Raw genomic sequence first — 6,538 nt, 5'->3', positions numbered from 1 at the left:
TCATCTTTGTATATCTAGAATTGAAGAAAAGATAGATGTAAGTTGTAATTTTATTGTGTTATACAACATAATTTGCTGTATAAGATCTCTTAAAAGATTCCTTGTTTGGTTATTACAGAAATAACAAGTAGAAATCAGAATTCTAGTTCAGACTCTTTTCAGACATGCGACACTGTTCTTTATTGCTAACACAAACTAAGGCCTTCAACAAGCTCACAGGTAGAGCTACCCAAACCCAAACTTTAGAGGTGAGCCTAGAATCCCATTTTAACAGGCTATGCTAGAGTGAATTTCTGAGAATTTATAATCAGGTTTCCTAATAATCACATTTATTATGTAATGTTAAATTTAGTAGAATTTAAAGAGGTGAAAATTTAACTTTTTTTAAAAAGCAATACAGTGCCCCTTCATAACCCTCTATGAAGGGGCGGCGGGGGAGTGGGGGGGTTGGGAGGTTGAGGGACCAGGTGGTGGGTAATGGGGAGGGCACGTACTGCATGGAGCACTGGGTGTGATGCCAAAACAATGAACACTGTTATGCTGTAAATAAACAAATAAAAATAAATAAATTTAAAAAAAAAAAAATCACACAGAAGTTTCTTAGCAAGATCCCAGAGTGGCCATGCAAGTTAGAATGAAGAAATCCCCTTGGAATGAACTGTTGTCACACAGAAGAAATATGTCAAAAACAGAAGAGCAAACTAGTGGAAAAAAACTCGCAAAAAAGGTATTTGACGTTACCATCACAAAGCCTAAAAAAGACTTCCACATCATTCATTCTCTATGGCATGTTAGAGGTGATACTGTATTGTAGGAAAATTGATGAATTGTAGCAATGCAAATATTTATAAGTGAAATAAATTTAATTTAAAAAAAAAGCAATACAGTGAAAATTTAAAAAAAAAAACACTTAAAATGTCATGAAAATCCAATTAGTACACAGTAAGAAAAAAAATAGATGTGCCAATTTGAGCATTATCCTCTTTTTTTTTAAGATTTTATTTATTTATTTGACAGAGAGAGATCACAAGTAGGCAGAAAGGTAGGCAGAGAGAGTGAGAGGGAAGCAGGCTCACTGCCAAGCAGAGAGCCCGATGCGGGACTCAATCCTAGGACCCTGAGATCATGACCTGAGCCAAAGGCAGCGGCTTAAACCACTGAGCCACCCAGGCGCCCCTTGAGCATTATCCTCTTATAGGCAGGAGTAATGTGTCAAATTTCCCCTGTACATTTTCAGTGATCCAGCTATGTCTCTCTTACATGATTCTTTACCCTGATTTCATTGAAGATACATCACAAGTTTACAGACAGGTGAAATAAACATATTCTAGGCAGAAAAGAACCATCACCAGAGTACTGGCAATGTCTGGGTCTGGTTTTCTCATTCAGTGGTCTGGACATGTTTGATATGTCACAATTCCATATCTGTTACTGTCTTCTCAGTTCCCTTCTCCTCTCTGTGAATCATAGATTTTTAAGGCTGCAACTGCACTTGGCTTTCATGATTTGAGATTATCAGTTTCATATTTATGGCTTTTCTTCATGGCAGTACAGCTTGTTTACATTGTTCCAGCACTGTTATGTAGCTCTGTCTACTGACTGAGTAAACATTAATTAACCACAATCCTGGATGAGGGAGGATTAAATATACTTAATCTCTTTGCTGCCCCTGGAATTAAGAGCAAAGAGCCCTTAGTCAAGAGCTTCTTAAACTAGGCACTGTTGGCCCTTTGGGCTAGATAAGTCCTGTGAGAGCTTGTGGTGTGCATTGTAGGACGTTTAGCGGCATCTCTGACCCCTACACCCTGGGGGTTCATAACACAGCCCTGTCTCCCACCCCAGGTGACCACCAAAAATGTCTCCAGACATTGACAAACATTCCCTGAAAAAGGACAAAAATCACCCATGGCTGAGAACCAGCGCATTGGATTGTGCCATTTTTGAAGCTCAATATCTAAATCTAGTGGCAAACTACAAACCATGAGCCAATCTGGCCACAGTCTCTTTTCATACAGCCCATGAGCTAAGAATGGTTTTCACATTTTTAAAGGCTTGCAAGGAGGAGGAGAAGAAAGGACAGGAATATGTAAGGAACTGTAGGTAGCCTGCAAAGTTTAAAATACTGCTACCTGGCCCTCTGCAATAGAAGTCTGACAATTCTTGAGATGAATCAACGAGGCTCCAGAAGGTTAAGTGACCTGCCCAGTTTCACACATTCATGCATGACCTCTAGTTCTTTCATTACTCTGTCCCTTACAATTCTGCAGTGCATATTGCACATGACAATGAGCATCCAAAATAAGGTTCCCAATAAGGAGTGAAACAAACATGATCATCTTACAGACGTTTGAGTTCACAGCTGATGTTCCCTTTCTTAGTGTTCAAGTTTGTACAGTAGGAATCCATGCAACATGTGTTCTTGTTTCGTATGTATAATCCATTGGGGGGGAAGTACAATAAAACATTAATTTTTTATATCTCAAATATTAGAATAAGGATTTTTGCCTACTTAACTTTAGAGAATATCATAAACTTTGAACTCTTAATACATATTGAAATCCAGAGAATGCTAAGAAGCTTTGAATTATCTTTCACCTATTTCTGAACATAATACCACTTTCATTACAAATGAAAAGCAGACACGTTTTTCTTTAAAATGCTCATTACTTCATATTGCTTAGTGGGTAGAATATTAATAATTGGGATATCCAATGTCATCTTGCTTCAGCTTAAACTCTTTTTTTTTTAGTGGTATAAGAATGCCAATGTATTACTTCTTGCGATTCATTGTATGTTTAAGATTTCCCTTCTTAATGTCCCAGGTGTAGGTTTTCTGACTTGATAATTCTGGTTTCTTTGACCTCTACAATTAAAGGCCACCTAAGATTTCCAACTTTGCCCAATGGAATCATCTGGGTAACCTTAAAGAAATACATATGCCTGTGTTCCACCCTTAGAAATTGACAGTTTATTGGTTGGGAGTATGACCTGAGCATTATAATTTTTGTAAGCCTCCTAGGAGATGCCAATGCAGAGACAAATTTGGGGACCCACGTGCAGATTCAGAGCCAGGTTACTTGGGGCCACATCCTGGATCTGCTCCTTTTGCGGTTGGGTTAGTCACGTACAATCACATGCTTCTATTCTCTTATCTGTAAAATGGATACTGTAAAATAGCAATGCCTATTTCTGGAGGTTGTTGTGAGTTAATATGTGTAGTATATAAAAGCACTTAGTACTTGGCATTTAGTAAGTCTTAATCAATAATTAGTACCAGCAGCAGTAGTAGTGTTGGTCATATCATCACTTTGTACTGCCCTCAGTCATTTTCTCTTCAACATTTTTGTTGTTATTTTTTATTTAACACTTAATAGACCCAGGATTTGGCCTACTATTTAATTTCAATACATTCCTATCGTAGACCATTACAAAATACAGGCCTGACCAATGACAATCTATTAGTAATCTAGAACCATTTTCCTTGCATTTACTTCATTGAATTTGTATTGATTAAATCAATGTTCCTAACAAATTAAGTTGAACTGTGAAAATATTCAAGAGGAAAGATACTATTGTTTTCTGATTTTTTTTTCTCAGCCACTCAATAGCTAAGTATTTGTTAAAAGCAAAGCATTTAGATTATCTGTGTATATTAAAAGTATAAGTCCACTCAATTTAATATATACATATTCTGAACTCATTTGTGTCTAGATTACTTTTTAGTTACTGAATTACATATATAAAACATCAATGTAATCTGCAGGGTTCTCAAAAACTTATAATTTCTAATTTTTCCAATGACTATAAATATAGTCATTTTTATGAAATGAAATTTATTTCATTATCTTATTAGTCATATCTAATCTGAATGCAATTAATTAACCTACTAAATGTTTTCAGTGCGAATTTGAATAGACAAATTTTGACAATTTGCATAGGCTTTTTGCTTTGGTTTGAATAATTTGTTTAAAAAATATTTGCAAAAGAATTTCTGACCTATTTTAGGTGATAATTAGCCTCTTTATTAGAGTTATCATTCCTTGCTTATGAATGTATTTACAAATACTCTTTCTCAAATCCAGAGGTATCCCCTGAACAACTTACCTGAAATCTTTTAGAAAATAAAATCCTTGATACTTTTCACCTTCATCTTAATCCTCCTGAAAAGGTAAAATATTTCATACCAGAATTGGGCAGGAAACCAAATTTAATGGCTGTGTGCCTATTAGAGTAAAAGGATTCTGTCTTCTCTCGAGGAAGCAGACTTATGATGAATTGGTGAAAATTAATTTGAGTAAGGTTTTGACTCAGTGTATGAGGAGGAACAATGAACAATAAAAAGACAAACAACCCAATTGTAAAACAGGCAAAAGACATGAATAGACATTTCTCCAAAGAAGACAGATAGATGGTCAGTAGGTGGAGAGATGCTCAAAATCATTAGTCATTAGGAGAATACAAATCAAGACCACAGAGATACCATTTTGTGCCTACTACAATGGCTATAATTTTGTTTTTAAAATGAAAAATAACAAGTGTTGGCAAGGGTATGAAAAAAATTGGAACCCTAGTACATTGCTGGTGGGAATGTGAAATAGTTTAGTCACTACAGAGAACAATTCGATGTTTCCTTAAGAAGTTAAACATAGTATTACTATATGACCCAGCAATTCTGCCCCTAGTTATATGCTCAAAAGAACTGAAAACAGGGACTGAAACAGATTCTTGTGTTCCAGTATTCATAGCAGTATTGTTACAGTAGCCAAAAGCTGGGAACAATATATGTGTCCATCAAGAGATAGATAAACAATATGTCTATACACTGGAATGTTACTCAGCCTTAAAAAGGAATGAAATTCTAATGCATGTTACAGTATGGATGAACCTTGAAAACTTTATGCTAAGAAGAAATAAGCCAGATACAAAAGAATAAGTATTATATGATTCCACCTACATGAAATATCTAAAATAGACAAATTCATAGACACAAAAATTAGATTTGAGGTTATTGGGGGAAGACTGAATGGGGAATTATTGTTTAATGGGTACAGAATTCCCGTTTGGAATGATGAAACAATTTGGAAATAGTGGTGACCATTGCACAACATTGTAAATATATTTAATGCCACTGATTTTGCACTTAAAAATAAATGGGTAGGGCGCCTGGGTGGCTCAGTGGGTTAAAGCCTCTGCCTTCGGCTCAGGTCATGATCCCAGGGTTCTGGGATCGAGATCCACGTCAGGCTCTCTGCTTAGGGGGGAGCCTGCTTCCTCCTCTCTCTCTCTTTCTCTCTCTGCCTGCCTCTCTGCCTGCTTATGATCTCTGTCTGTCAAATAAATAAATAAAATCTTTTTTAAAAAATTAAAAAAATAAATGGGTAAACTTTATGTAATACATGTTTTGCCACAATTAAAAACAGACTTAAAAAATCTCCTGTGGGCAGATTCTGGATACCTGACTGCTGAGAACATTATAGGCACAAAATACTATATGGTGTGCCCACCTTTTATATATTCCTAGAAAGTTGTTGATGAGGTGTAAACAAAACAAATTTGGAAAATTACAAAATGGAAACAGGTTCAACTTTCTGGTGGGAAATTGAAAAATATCCAAGAAAAATTACAAACATACAAATTTTCTTCTTTGATGAGTCTACTTGTAGGACTTTACCCTGAAAGTAAGCAAAGTTTGTAACAGAAAAACAATGGCAATAACCTAAATATCCAAGGAAAGAGGAGTGGTTACATAGAGTAGAATGAAATCCATACAATGAAATACTCTACCATCTTGAAAAGAAATGTGGAAAACATTTCTGTAATGGTAGGACACAAACTATCTCCAAGATGGATTAAGTAAGGAGAACACAAAGCAGAGAATGTGTATAGCATTTGTATGACTGAGTGTGTGTGTCTGTGTGCGCGCACACACTCACACCTGTGTACCTGTGCATATGCGTGCCTATGCATACAGATGTATAGGGGACATCTGGATAGTAAACAAGAAATTGATAACACTGGCTCCTCCGGTTCCTCCTTGGATGGGACTAGGCTAGACCAGGGATGTGGCAGGAGAAAGGCTTTGGACTATATACCTTGGCATACCTTTTGAATCTTGATTCATGTGAATGTAGTGCATATAAATAACAAAATATTATAAAATAATTTTTTGTAGTCCATTGTAAAAAACAGTGTTTTATTATAGAAAAAAAAATGTTCCCTTGCCCCTTGTTTTTATAACAAGACCTACCATTTATTTAGCTAGTGAACATTCACTCTGTTTTTACTTTAAATCAGAGTTTCTCAAGATAGGCATTGTTGATAATTTGGGGCTGGATACTTTCCTGTCAGGGGCTGGCCTGTGAATTATAAGACGTTATTAGCAATATTGTTGACCTCTTCCTACTAAATGTCGATGGCATCCTCCTTCACCGGTTGTTACAAAGATTTCTCCAGACATTGCCAAATGTTCCCTGGGAATAAATGGCGGGGGGGGGGGGGGGGGGGTTAAAAAAAAAAACAGTTGAGAAACACTGCCTTG

The 6,538-nt window shown here is 36.2% G+C and overlaps 1 protein-coding gene across 1 annotated transcript in view; it reads left to right on the top strand.

The window, feature by feature from the left end:
- EYS (eyes shut homolog) overlaps positions 1 to 6,538 on the top strand; it is a 1,714,887-nt gene that overhangs the window by 1,474,759 nt on the left and 233,590 nt on the right.

The sequence above is a fragment of the Meles meles genome, chromosome 5 (genome assembly GCF_922984935.1).
Source record: "Meles meles chromosome 5, mMelMel3.1 paternal haplotype, whole genome shotgun sequence".
Taxonomy (NCBI): Eukaryota; Metazoa; Chordata; class Mammalia; order Carnivora; family Mustelidae; genus Meles; species Meles meles.
Note: the sequence above shows the minus strand (reverse complement) of the source record. Positions and strands in the feature narration are given on the sequence as shown.